This window comes from Sceloporus occidentalis, unplaced genomic scaffold, assembly GCF_023333645.1.
Source record: "Sceloporus occidentalis isolate IW3139 unplaced genomic scaffold, rSceOcc1.0.p SCAF_4, whole genome shotgun sequence".
Classification (NCBI taxonomy): Eukaryota; Metazoa; Chordata; class Lepidosauria; order Squamata; family Phrynosomatidae; genus Sceloporus; species Sceloporus occidentalis.
In genome coordinates, this window is record NW_028316984.1 from 4,483,642 (window position 1) to 4,496,409 (window position 12,768).

A 12,768-nucleotide genomic window follows, 5' to 3' on the forward strand; every position below is an offset into this window, starting at 1 on the left:
GGTTAACCGGTAAGAGAGTGATTCTTAACTTCATGAGTTGTATCTAAGGCCCGATTTAAACAGGCCTTTGCACCACCCCCGTCACGTGCTAGGGGTTGGCTGAGGACGCAGTGTCCTTACTGGCCTCACCCCTAGCACGTGATGGGGGCGTCAAAATGGTGACGCCCTGTACACATGGGTGCCGCCATTTTGATGTAACGGCTGCATCACGTCCAAACGGCACAGCGTGGCCATTACGTCTTGGCACCCTTTCAGCAGCGCCAAAAGGAGCTCCGTTTCGGAGCTCCTTCCGCCATGCGTATCGCTGGTGCGGCCTTTAAACGGCCACACCAGTATTACAGAGAGAAAGGGGCCGAGCGGCTCCTTTCTCCCTTTCCCCGACGCTGTTGGGGTGTCCATGGGGCATGAAGCCCCAAGGACACTCCTTTCCAGACTGCGGGGAAGCAGCGTTTTGCCGCTTCCCTAAGGCCTGGAAAAGCAGCGGATCGGGGCCTCTGGGGCTGCTGCTGTGGCTGCTGAGGCCCCGATCCATTGGGGAAAGGGACGGGTGCAAGCTGCTCCAAAGGGGCGGTCTGTATCCCGCCTAAGTTACTTTCTTACGATGTTTCCAAAAAAAGATTCACAAGTTTTCTTAAACTCAAAGAGCTATCACCCAGGAAGTTCCCCCCTTTGTCCTTCTCTTTCTTTCCCTCTCTCTTTTGTAAAATTTCTGCCTTAGCTTATCAATTATCTGTGCTATCTATGTTATTGTTATATGCCTTTTTATGTCCAAACCGGAAATTTAATAAAATTAAATGCCAAAAAAAAGGGGGGGGGGGGAAGAGCTGTGTATGGACCTGATCCCACCTCAAAACTGGTGACATGGCTGCTTTCATCCTGAAAGATTAATCATAAAGCAACTATGCTGGCCCAGCAAAACCAGTGTAAGACCTATGAATAATGTCCATATAGTGAATTAAAAAATAAGCCCTCCATGGCTGTGACCAAACTAAAACACCTGCATAAATTAAGAAATTAAATAACCAATTAGGGCAATTCCTATCAACTTTCCACTTGTGGACTTTCTTTCTTTCTTTCTTTCTTTCTTTCTTTCTTTCTTTCTTTTTAAAAGTTTGTCAACCTTTTTTGTCAGCTTCCCTAAAAAGCAGGGAAAACATACCTACAAACTCACTTCTCAGGATCGTCTCAACTGTGGCCTGGGTCAAATGATCACCAAGCACCATATCCACTTCACCTGATGGCAAGGATGCTGCCTCTGTATAAGAGGCCCTTCCAGGGTAGCCTGGCAGGATCCAAGATGCAAAAGACATTTGCCATGCGAAGGATGGAAAACATCCTTGAGAGCCCAATCAACATTGTTAAAGTTCCAATCTGAAACAGAATTATGTTTTTAATTACTTAAAGTGTGGAATCAGAGGAATGTGTTTGTGTTCACAAACACATCCACACACATCCAAACACAACAACCACCCACTTGCTCCTAGAATTTAAAAGGCAATGTGTACTAAAATCCTTAAATATCACAGATTATAAATAGTATGGGCTAAAGCCAAATAACTGAATTAATCTCCCATTGTTAAAGTTGTTAACACCAGGACCCCATTTACTTTCTCTTCATCCAATGTGATGTATGCCATCCTATGCCAGCATTGCCACTCTACAGGACACTTTCTATGCAAGAAGATTAATGGGCACAAACCTGACATTAGAAATGGCAATACTTCAAAACTTGTTGCAGAACGTTTAAGCTTTCCTGGACACACAGTAAGGAATTTACAGGTTGTGAAACAAAGGAAGACTACGAAGAGAAACAGCTGAATTGAATTATTTTCACAAATTTCAATCCATGAACAGAGCTTTGAACAACGCAATGGCTTCATGGCACACTACATATATTAATACATGAGCCCTTGCTACTGCATATGTAACAAAAGAAATCTTCTTAGAGAGAGTTTTGTATTCAAGAAAGCAGGCATCTTGGTAAGCAGATTTATTGCTTTTATACATCAGCACTAAATGTCCACTGTAAATATCTGAAAGACCAGTATCAACTTACGCAGCCCCTTGAAAATCTAAGGTAAGGTTAACAATTTACTTATTTCAGAACCGTATTATTTTCTATCCCACTCCTACAACTTTATAAATATTCTTTATATCCTGAGACCTTAATACCACTCACTACTGCGTCCAGAGAAGTGTGTATACAGTATATCCATGAAAATTCATGCTAAAATATAAACCAATTAGTCTTAAAGGTGCTGCCACATTTCCTTTCCCCCCTCCTTTCTTCTTCCTTTTTCTGCTACAAGAGATTAACACAAGTACTTCTTTGAAGACTGCCATATGCCATTTTAATTGGCTATATAAATTTAGATTTTTTTTTTACTTTATATCTATTCTTCTTTTGCCATACATAGACAGTTCTCATATATCTATATAGTTAAACATGTTAGCCCACTTTGTGTTCTGATATGGAGTAATTTACTTTTAGATTGTTACCTGGCTTTAGAGGGAATGGTGAAAAGTTCCCCTTTAAAAACCATGGCTAATATTATAATACTTTCATCATCTGTTTCTGCAATCAGATGATTTTAATAAAATTGCTGATGGAAGAAGTGTCAATGGACAGATTTGCAGATATTGGGCTAGAAGGTAATTATAGAAATGGGACAGACTTAAGGTCCTACAAACTAAGGGTGATTCTCTTACAGAAGAAGTACTTTTTCTATAGTTAAAGAAAGCTTATCAAGAACTGTTGCTTCAGAGCAATGGATCCTATCCATGTCCCCATGGTGGTCTGCTGAACAACGTTCTTCAACTTTGACAGGTGAGACAGAGACTCTCCAGTGCCACTGCTGTTGGATGACTCTAGCTGTGGTTGAAGAAAGTGCATCTTGCCAAAATATATGGGTAAGACCACACACAGCCTTTAAAATAGTCATTGTAAGCTTATTTTTAGCAATATGGTTCTTGAGAATTCTTAAGTTGCATGCCAATTTCACTGCTGCTTGTAGATTTTTCATTTATTTTAGTAATTGCAATTGCAGATTTCAATCTGTGTTTGTAAAACTACCTCACAGCAATTTGCCCAAGGGAAAAATACAAACTAATTATTTTAAAGCCTCGGATGAGATTCAGGATGAAATATTATAGCTGAATATTCATGTTATCCATACAGTTTTGTCAGGCCCTTCTTTGCAAAGGTATAGGTATGCATTATACATTTGTTGCTGGCTTCGCATTTATACTTGTTCCAGATGCTTCTGTTATATTAGGAAGTGTGTAGATTTAGAACACAAAATCTGTTCCGTAGGAGTAAAAGAAATTGCTTTAAAACATTGAACTATTACACATTAAAGTATTAAAAGAAAATGTGTTTGAAAAGTAAATATTGGCTCTGTTTTATGTATCTTGTGGTATGCATTGCTTTGGGTATTGTGCTACCACTGATTCTGTTAGGAGAGGAACAGCTTCCATGACAATGTACAAGCCATTAAATAGCAGTACTCTTTAAATGGTTTATGGTTTTTTTTAAAAAAAGACAACAGTCCAACAACAACAACAACAACCCACTTGAGGGCTCAGAACTTTGCAAAAAAATACCTTCTGGTCTCAAACCCTACTTCTATGAAGTGTTCTGGTGACCTGTTTAGGTGGAAATACCACTTTGTATTTGTTCTAATGTAATTTTTCTTCCATTTTTTTGCATATTATGGTATGATGTCCTGCAATGGAAAGTTATTACCAAAAATTCTGCTCCAGATTAGCATCTTGAATAGTGCCCATGAATATACTTTTAGCCAGATTAACTTCTATAAAATGGCTATTAGGCTTTTGCAGCATGGTACCAGCTAACTCACTTCTTCTCACATATGAGCCAGCTGAATGTTCTAACAGCCAAGGGCAGCCCCTATGGAGAAGACACTGGAGTAATCTAATCTAGATACAACAAAGGCATGCAGCATTCCATATTCATGTAAATAAGAACTTAGAAGTATCATAGTCTTTTTTTTACTATATACCAAAAACAACAAAAAACAAAACCCTAAATATCACTTTGTTATTTTGTGGTACATAATTTTGCTTAGGGTAGGTTTGCTGTAGCTCTGTAATGCTATTGTTTATAGCTCACTTTCAAGAAAAATAGTACCAGACTTTGGAAAAATGAAACACTTGTAAAAATTTGTGGCATATCTAAAAGTTAAACATGTATTGATGAAAGAGCTATGAAGAATACCTAATTTGGTTCTACTTCAGACAAATGACAAAGAAACATTAAGGATTTGGGGTTGCGGGGAGGGAGAGAAAGGCTGGTAGTTTACCATTCATCGTTTATTTTATTTTTTCCTGCTCAGTATACAGAATTTAGGGAATTGACTTCTGTTTACAAATCATGTTTTTTTCTGGCGTTAGTGGAAAATGATATTCTGCATGTTTGCGTATGTGAATGTACCGGTAGTTGTTTGTTTTTTCAACTGTGTGTAGGATATTCTTCATACCTGAAATGTCAGTATTAATTCTGTGGCATGAACAGACATAACTATGTTCATGTGTTATAGTTCTGGTTTCAGAGAGTACTTTGTAGCAGTGCTCCTTAAAGAAGCAGTCCCTGGACCAGTGCTGGTCCCTGAGCCATTGGCTGCTGGTCTTGCCAGGTTTCCAGAAAAGAAAGAAACTATTTTTTGCCAATGGGCCCAAAGTTAGTGCTGTTCCCTGGCACACTGGGAAAAAAAACAATAGCTGGTCTCAGATGTCAGCCTGAAAGTTCTGCTTTATTGTGCCCCAATGTATTGTTCTGAATATGGACCATGCTCAGGCAGTTCATATAGTAAGCGGAATCAAGTTTATTTGACAGCACACCTTCAGACTGTTTGAATTTCCTCCTGCAAAAAATAAATAAGTACATAGCATGCTATGGGGAAGGGCTTCACATAGTCTTATTCCATTCATGCCGTTTTCCTATATGTACCCCCACTTTTCTTGTGTGGGAATAAGCATGCACATGCAGTTTATTTTGTAGCATGAATATGATAAAAAATAAACATGGATTGTATTGGATGCCTCCGTGCCGAGGCAGGAGATATCCTGTGCCTAATCATGGCATCCTGTACCTGATCCGGACTTCTCTGGCACTTTTTGAAGGAATGGGATTTTCCCATTCTTTGCAGGGTGCGGGAGAGGTCCTGATTGGGGAAGGGATGCCATGATCGGGTGCGGTGTGTCTCCTGCCTGGGCATGGAGGCATGCGATACAATCCATGTTTATAAGTTTTCAACCTGTGCCTAGCTCAAGAGGAAAGGATGGGAAAGGGCAGTGTGACAAAGTCTGATATATCTGTTTTTCATCTATCTGATATTTGTTTTAACAAACGGAGTTCAGAATAAAAAACTACTTACATTGAGCTAAAAAAATATATGTTTGATCACTTGATTTTACCGATTTTGAGACCTGGGCTGTGCCTTTCTGCCTGCATTTCTTCTTTCGGATATTCTTGTACTTTTGGTGTCTGTTACATCCAATGACAGTAACCTATGCAAAACAGGTGGAATTGACTCCAAAAAAATTTGAGCCCAGTGACCTTTTTATTTTACCTTTATGCATGATGCAAACTCATCTCACAGCTTGCTAGGATAGTGGAAATGACCAAGTCACCAATTTCATCCTGTACTTCTTTTATCACCCTGAGCTCTCTGACAAATTGGACTTTTCTTACGATGGAAGGTATTGTGGTTTGTTTGTTCTAAGTGCTTTCTAATTTAAAATGATAACTATTACCTCCTTAGTGCTCCAAAGTTACAGCAATGCCTTTTCTTTTTCTTTTTTCTAATTCCTACAGTCCTTTTTCTGGTATATGGCCTATTGTGAACAATTTACGCTGAGCACTCTTAAAGATCATACAAATTTCCTATTACAGAGTTCCCCCCGCCCTGCGTCTGTTTGGCAGACTTTGAAGCTGATGTATTACATAATATGAAGTGTCATTTTAATTCAATTTACTAAACATTGCCTGAAGGGCCCTTTATATGTATAAAGACAAATCTACTTTTGTGCTATGCATTCCTTCCAGTTTATTGCCCTATAAAAGGTACTGCTTTGAAAATTATTTAGAAATCTTTCTGGAAGCAAGACATTTCAACTGAGCTCAGCATTCTGTTGTTAGAATAACAGCTGTGGCTGTGTAATCTACTGTTAGTGGCTTCTGGAAGCTAATTTGTCAGCTAGCTGGCACACTGAGTTTATTTGATAAAAGTAAGTTGATGTCATCTGCCCCATAGTTATTTGTGAAAGGGCAAGGTCTGAAACTAAATGCTTAATGGAAGGCTCCCCCTGACCTCATCCTGAATACTGTTTGTATGTTGTTGAAGTGTAAGTCATTTTGGATAAAGTCAAAGTAGCCTCATAATGATTAAACTTACAGTATATCCATTTAGTACATTGTTTTCAAGCCATCTTTGTCTAAAGCAAATACAGCTAGCTCATGCAAATTTTGCTCTAGTAGTGTGCCTTCAAGTTACCTATCAACTGTGAATTTCATAGGGCTTTCTTAGGCAATGAATATTTAGAGGCCATTTCCCACTGCCTTCTTTTGAATATAGCCGGCAGTACCTGGTATTCCCTGGTGGGCTACCTTCCAAGTATTAAATAGACTTGATCTTGCTTAGATTCTGAGACTGGACGGAATGTAGTGCCTACAGAGTATTTAGGCTTTTAAAAATATATAGAATTGCTAATTTTTATATAAAATACCATAGTGCAAAGTTTTCTGTGCTTTCTAATTCCACACATAGTTCAAATTACTTTGAAATTCACCAGCTATTTTCAAAGTAGTTTCAAGTTACACAGTTCATTAAAATTATAAAACTGCAATAGATTATACTTAAAATGACCCTATCATTTCCTTCTTCTTCCTTTTGCTAAGACATAACAAAAAAAAAATCCTTTTTATTGCTTTCAGTCCCTCTAGCCTGAACTTATTCTGTGCTTTTGCTTTTCTGACTTTCTTCTTACGCATGCTGGCTACTTGTTTGAATTCCTCTTTGATGATTTCCCCTTTTTCCATTTCTTATACATGCCCTTTTTAAAACTTAGCTCAGTTGAAATTCCTTTAGTCATCCATCCTGGTTTCTTGAGACAACTCCCATTTTTCCTCCTCATTGGAACAGTCTGAAATTGTGCCTTCATTATCTTCCTTTTGAAAAACTCCCATCCCTCGTGAACTGCCTTCTCTTTTACTATTCCTGACCACAGGATCACCCCCAGTATTTCTCCAAGTTTACCGAAATCAGTTTTCCTAAACTCTAGAACAGGGGTAGGCAACCTTTTTGAGCCGGGGGCCGGGTTGCTGTCCCTCAGACAACTGGGGGGCCGAACTCAAAATGGCGCCTGGAGCGGTGCAGAAGCTGCGGCGGGGGCAGCAATTGGCGGCAGGACCGGGCTGGAGCCGGTCCCAAGGCCTCGCCGGGCCGGATCCGGCCCGTGGGCCATAGGTTGCCGACCCCTGCTCTAGAATGTGTGCCTGACTATGCTTGGCATCTCCTTTCCATTGTATGGCAAACTCCAGGAGAACATGGTCACTCCCACCTAAGGATCCCACAACTTCCACCCCATTAACCAGGTCATCCCTGTTGGTTAGGATCAGATCTAAAACAGTTGGCCACCTTGTTGCCTCCTCTACTTTTTGGACAATGAAATTGTCTTCCAGGCAAGAGAGGAATTTGCTGGACCTTAATTTTTGGCTGAGTTTAACTTCCAGCAAATATCAGAATAGTTGAAATCACCCATCACTACTATTTCCCCTCCTCTTTAATTTTTATCCAGATGCTCTTTACCTGGCTTCCAGGATTTAAGTCCTGGATCTCTTCACAGGTGTAAACATCCCTGACATATAATGCTATTTTTCTCCTTTATTGTTTTGCCTATTTCTTTTTAAAAGGTTATATCCATCTATTCCTACATTCTAATCATGAGATTCACCCCACCAGGTTTCAGTGATTCCTATTATATTTGGTTTGCTATGCCAAGAGTTTAAATTTTGATTTAACAGATTTTAAATTTCAAATTTAAATTTAGATTTTAAATTTCAAATGGAAATAAAAAGCATATAAATGATATTCCAGAAAGTAACACTGATGTGAAAACATCACATAAAACATCAGAAATTTGGAATAATAATTAAGGAAGATCAAAAAAGAAAATGCAAAGGCAGGCTGACTGCTGAGCATAAAGAAAACAAAAATAATGACCACGAAGGATTATGATTATGATTATGAGAAAATCAAAATAGTTAAAGAGTTTGGTACTTTGGATCAAACACTGATCAGAAGAAGGATATCAACAAATTCATACAAGCCTGAGGAGTGGGAATATTCTGAGTTGCTCCTGGGGATATTCCAGATTGGCTAGTGCAGTAGATTACTAGGGATACATTGGAGAGGAACCAGCAGGTCATTCTGAGCCACACCCTGTCCCAGGTTTTCCTGCAAATATAAAAGTCTTTGTGTTTCACAATAGTCTCTTCATCCTATTTAAACTCATTTAATGCCTCTACACACTGGTCTTGCCACTTTAAGTGTAACAAGAGTGAAAAATGTTTGAGGAAAATCAGTACTAATAATAGGAAGTAGGTGCGACAAAGATAAGGGTTTCATGGCACACTTCATGACTATACACTACTCCTCAGAACTGCATGTGTAATAAAAGAAATCTCTCCAGGAAAGGTCTTGACCATAAGGGACCTGACTTTTGATAAGCAGACATTGCTTTCAGAAATCAATACTTATTGGCCCCAATAAACATCTGAAAGACCTACATCACCTCACATAACCCTTTGAAGAATTCACTATTTCTGGATCCTGTTACATTTTGTGCCATTGCCACAGATGTATAAATATGCTTAATAACCTGAAGCTTTAATGTCATTCTGTCAGGGCATCTGAAGTAGTGGATTGATATCCCTGAAAGGTCTTGCTAAAATAGAAATCAGTCTGGCTAGCATTCTCCCCCCCCCCACCCTTTTCTTATTATGCTGCAATAGACTAACACAGCTACTTCTTTGATAAGTAGGCAGAAGTTTTAGTATAAAGAACACAGTATAAATTCCTATGAGGCATTCATTTTTTTTAAAAAAAAGTAAATTGTAGGAAAACCATATTTAAACACAAGGTCATTTTAGGTTAAACTAAATAAATAATAATGAGTAGCAACTTAATGTTGGTCTGTAGTTTGAAAAAAATGTGAATAGATGGAAATTCATACATTAGTTCAATCTTTAATAAAAGTCATAGATAGAATTACATTCTGTTGAGTAGAAGTGTTCAGCAGATCTAGTTTTGTCCAACCAAAGCAGAGGGTTCCAGTCACCAGAGTCTCAGGCTTGACTTTATAGATGGAGCCCATGAACTTGTGAGGGTGTTTGTGTCTCCTTGTGTGTATGTATGTGTCTTTTAATGTAGGTTCATGTTGACTGAATTCCCTTCTACAAAATGGGCATGTTTCCCAGTGAAAATATGATACTTCTTTGCTAATCAGGATGGAGCCTTATCCTGCAATGGGACCTACATTTTGGTCTTTTCACCACATCATTTCTGTTTTCTGTGTAGGCAAAAATAGACATAGAGTAAACCAACCCCAGAAGTCAATTACAGGGTTTTATAGTGATGTACTGTGAAAAATTTGGTCATGTTTTTCATTATACAGAATGTTCTTTCCAAAGACATAAACAGAAAAAAGCACATTTTAAAAATAAAATAAAATAAGCTGGCCTAGTTATTTAAATAGTTGAGTTTTTGGTCAGTTCTAAATCACTGGCATTTAATTACGTGACAAAAAATTTACAAAGTAGATATGACATAATTATTCCAGTGTTAGGCTTTTTGCTGTCCAGTCAATACATGTGGGCAGTTAGGTGAGCTATGAAATTGTCATCCAGGCAAGTTAGAAATTTGCTAGATTTTAATGTTTTGGCTGAATTTGATTTGCAACAAATATCAGGATAGTTGATACCACCCATTTCTACTACATCTCTCCTTTCTGAGTGTGTTGTCTTCTGTTCTAGAATGGTATCATCCAATTTCTCCATCCGATTGGGGGTGTGTAGTAGATTTCCACAGTAACATCTTTAAAAGGTTGTACCCATCTATTCTGTGCTTTTGCTTTTCTGACTTTCTTCTTACACATGCTGGCTACTTGTTTGAATTCCTCTTTAATGATTTCTCCTTTTCCCATTTCTTATACATGCCCCTTTTAAAACTTAGTTCAGTTGAAATTCCTTTAGTCACCCATCCTGGTTTCTTGAGACATCTCCCATTTTTCCTCCTCATTGGAACAGTCTGAAATTGTGCCTTCAGTATCTCCCTTTTGAGAAACTCCCAGCTAGTGCATTCTGGGAGTCACTGCTTGGAGGAGTCTGAACCCTAAATTCTACAGAAGGCTGGCAAAGGGATGCTAGTTCATTCCTTCCAGTAGGAAAGGGCTGGTTTTCTTCTCCATGTGCTTTTGGTGAGATCTAACCTTATACTTTGAGCTAGTGCATTCTGGGAGTCACTGCTGGGAGGAGTCTGAACCCTAAATTCTGCAGAAGGCTGGCAGAGGTGCACGCCTAACAGTGCGCGAATTTTAATTTTTCGATATAGTCAGGGAGGGTTTGGAGAATAGAGGAGAAGCTGACCTGAAAACATTGTTGGAGGGGGGGGGGTCTTTAATTTTTTAATTTTTCTTTTCCCTTTTTCCTTAAGGGGCTTGTGGGGACTTTTCCTCAGAGGAAGTGAGTCAGAGACTTTCCTCTGGAAGGAGCTAGTAGCCAGGAGCTTTATATAACAGGAACCCAGTGACTTGAACTCAGTGACAGAGCTTGGGGACAGAGGCCAAGTTTAGCAGGGGAAGCCCACAGTCTTGTTTCAGAGCCTCCTTAAGACTTCTCAGTATGGACACTGAAGGCCCTGCTGCAGTCACCTGCAACACCTGTGGGATGTTTGTCTTCTTGCCTAGGGATATGGGGAACTTCACCTGCACCAAGTGCAAGTTGGTAGCCCTCTTAGAAGAGAAAGTACAGTATCTGGAGGCCCAGGTCGCTACACTTCAGCATCATAGGGAGCAAGAGGTTTTCCTGACCAGAACGGAGCAGATGGTCCTGGACAGGAAACACACAGAGGAAGTTGCTAGGGAGGAGGAGGTCACTTCACACACAACAGAAGTAGATAGTAGGAGGAATGTCACACACAGAAGCAGGGAAACCAAGGAACATTCTGTAAGCTTGCAGTTACAGAATCGATTTCAATCTCTCTCTACTATCAGAGATGATGAGGAACAGCAGCAGGGACATACCTCAGGGACAGAGCAGGGGACCCAGAGAGCTCCACCAAAGGGAATAGCCACTGCTAAGCCTTGGAGGAGGCGTGTGGTGGTCCTGGGGGACTCTTTGCTGAGAGGCACTGAACCAGTAGTTTGTGGGCCTGACAAGATGTCTCGGGAGGTATGCAGTCTCCCCGGGGCAAAGATCTGTGATCTGACAGAGAGGCTGACAAGACTTGTCAAGCCTACTGACCAATACCCCTTCCTTTTGGTCCACGTGGGAATCAATGATACTGCAAGGCGCAGCCTTCAGAATACCATAAGTGATTATGAGGCTTTGGGTAGGAAGTTGAAAGAGATGGATGCACAGGTTATCATCTCATCTCTTCTCCCAATTGAAGGGCATGGTCCAGGAAGGGAAAAGAAAATAGTGGATGTAAATAACTGGCTCCGTAGATGGTGCCGCCAAGAACGGTTTGGATTCTTGGACCATGGACTGCAGTTCCATGAGGAGGGACTTCTGGCAAGGGATGAGTTGCATCTCACGCCAGTTGGCAAAAACATTTTTGCCAATAGTCTCAAGAATTTGATCAGGAGGGCTTTAAACTGAGATATGTAGGGGAGGGAGACAGTATTCTGGAATGCAAAAGGGCTGGAGAAAATAGTCAAACTGACACAGAGGGAACAAGGCAAACAGTGCAAGGCCCCAAAAGTGGGAGGCAAAAGAACTTGCACAGGCAGCAAGTAAAGGGAACACATGGTCTTAGATGTATCTACACTAATGCACAGAGCATGGTAAATAAGCAAGATGAACTTCAACTCCTAGCACAGCAAAGCAAATATGATATAATAGGCGTCACTGAGACCTGGTGGGATGAGTCTCACGACTGGAATGTAGAAATAGAGGGGTATAACCTTTTTAAGAGAAATAGGCCAAACAGGAAAGGAAGAGGAATAGCCTCAGGGACATTTACACCAGTGCAGAGAACCAGGACATCAATCCTGGAAGCCAGATGGAGAGCATCTGGATAAAAATTAATGGGGAGGGAAAGAACAAGGATGTTATTGTGGGAGTCTACTACAGACCCCCCAAGTCAGACGGAGGAACTGGATGATGCCTTTCTAGAACAGATGACCACACACTCAGAAAGGAGAGATGTAGTAGTGATGAGTGACTTCAACTATCCTGATATTTGCTGGAAGGCAAACTCAGCCAAATCCTCAAGGTCTAGCAAATTCCTCACTTGCCTTGGAGATAACTTCATTGTCCAAAAGGTGGAAGAAGCAACAAGGGGATCAGCTATTTTGGATCTGATCGTAACCAACAGGGATGACCTAGTTAATGGAGTGCAAGTGGTGGGATCCTTAGGTGGAAGTGATCATGTTCTCCTGGAGTTTGTTATACAATGGAAAGGAGAAGCCAGGCATAGTCAGACACGCATTCTAGACTTTAGGAAAGCCGATTTTAGTAAACTTAAA

General features: G+C 40.1%; 1 protein-coding gene across 4 annotated transcripts in view; it reads left to right on the top strand.

Annotated features, from left to right (window-relative positions):
• The window catches only part of LOC149313442 (transcription initiation protein SPT3 homolog), a 285,233-nt gene that overhangs the window by 66,150 nt on the left and 206,315 nt on the right, over window positions 1-12,768 (top strand). The window contains exon 2 of one of the 4 annotated variants that reach the window (XM_089519119.1): window positions 2,828-2,910. The exons of the other annotated variants lie outside the window; for them this stretch is intronic. The gene's annotated coding sequence lies outside the window, so the exon portion shown is untranslated. The remainder of the gene's footprint in view (window positions 1-2,827; window positions 2,911-12,768) is intronic. 4 annotated transcript variants of the gene reach the window in all.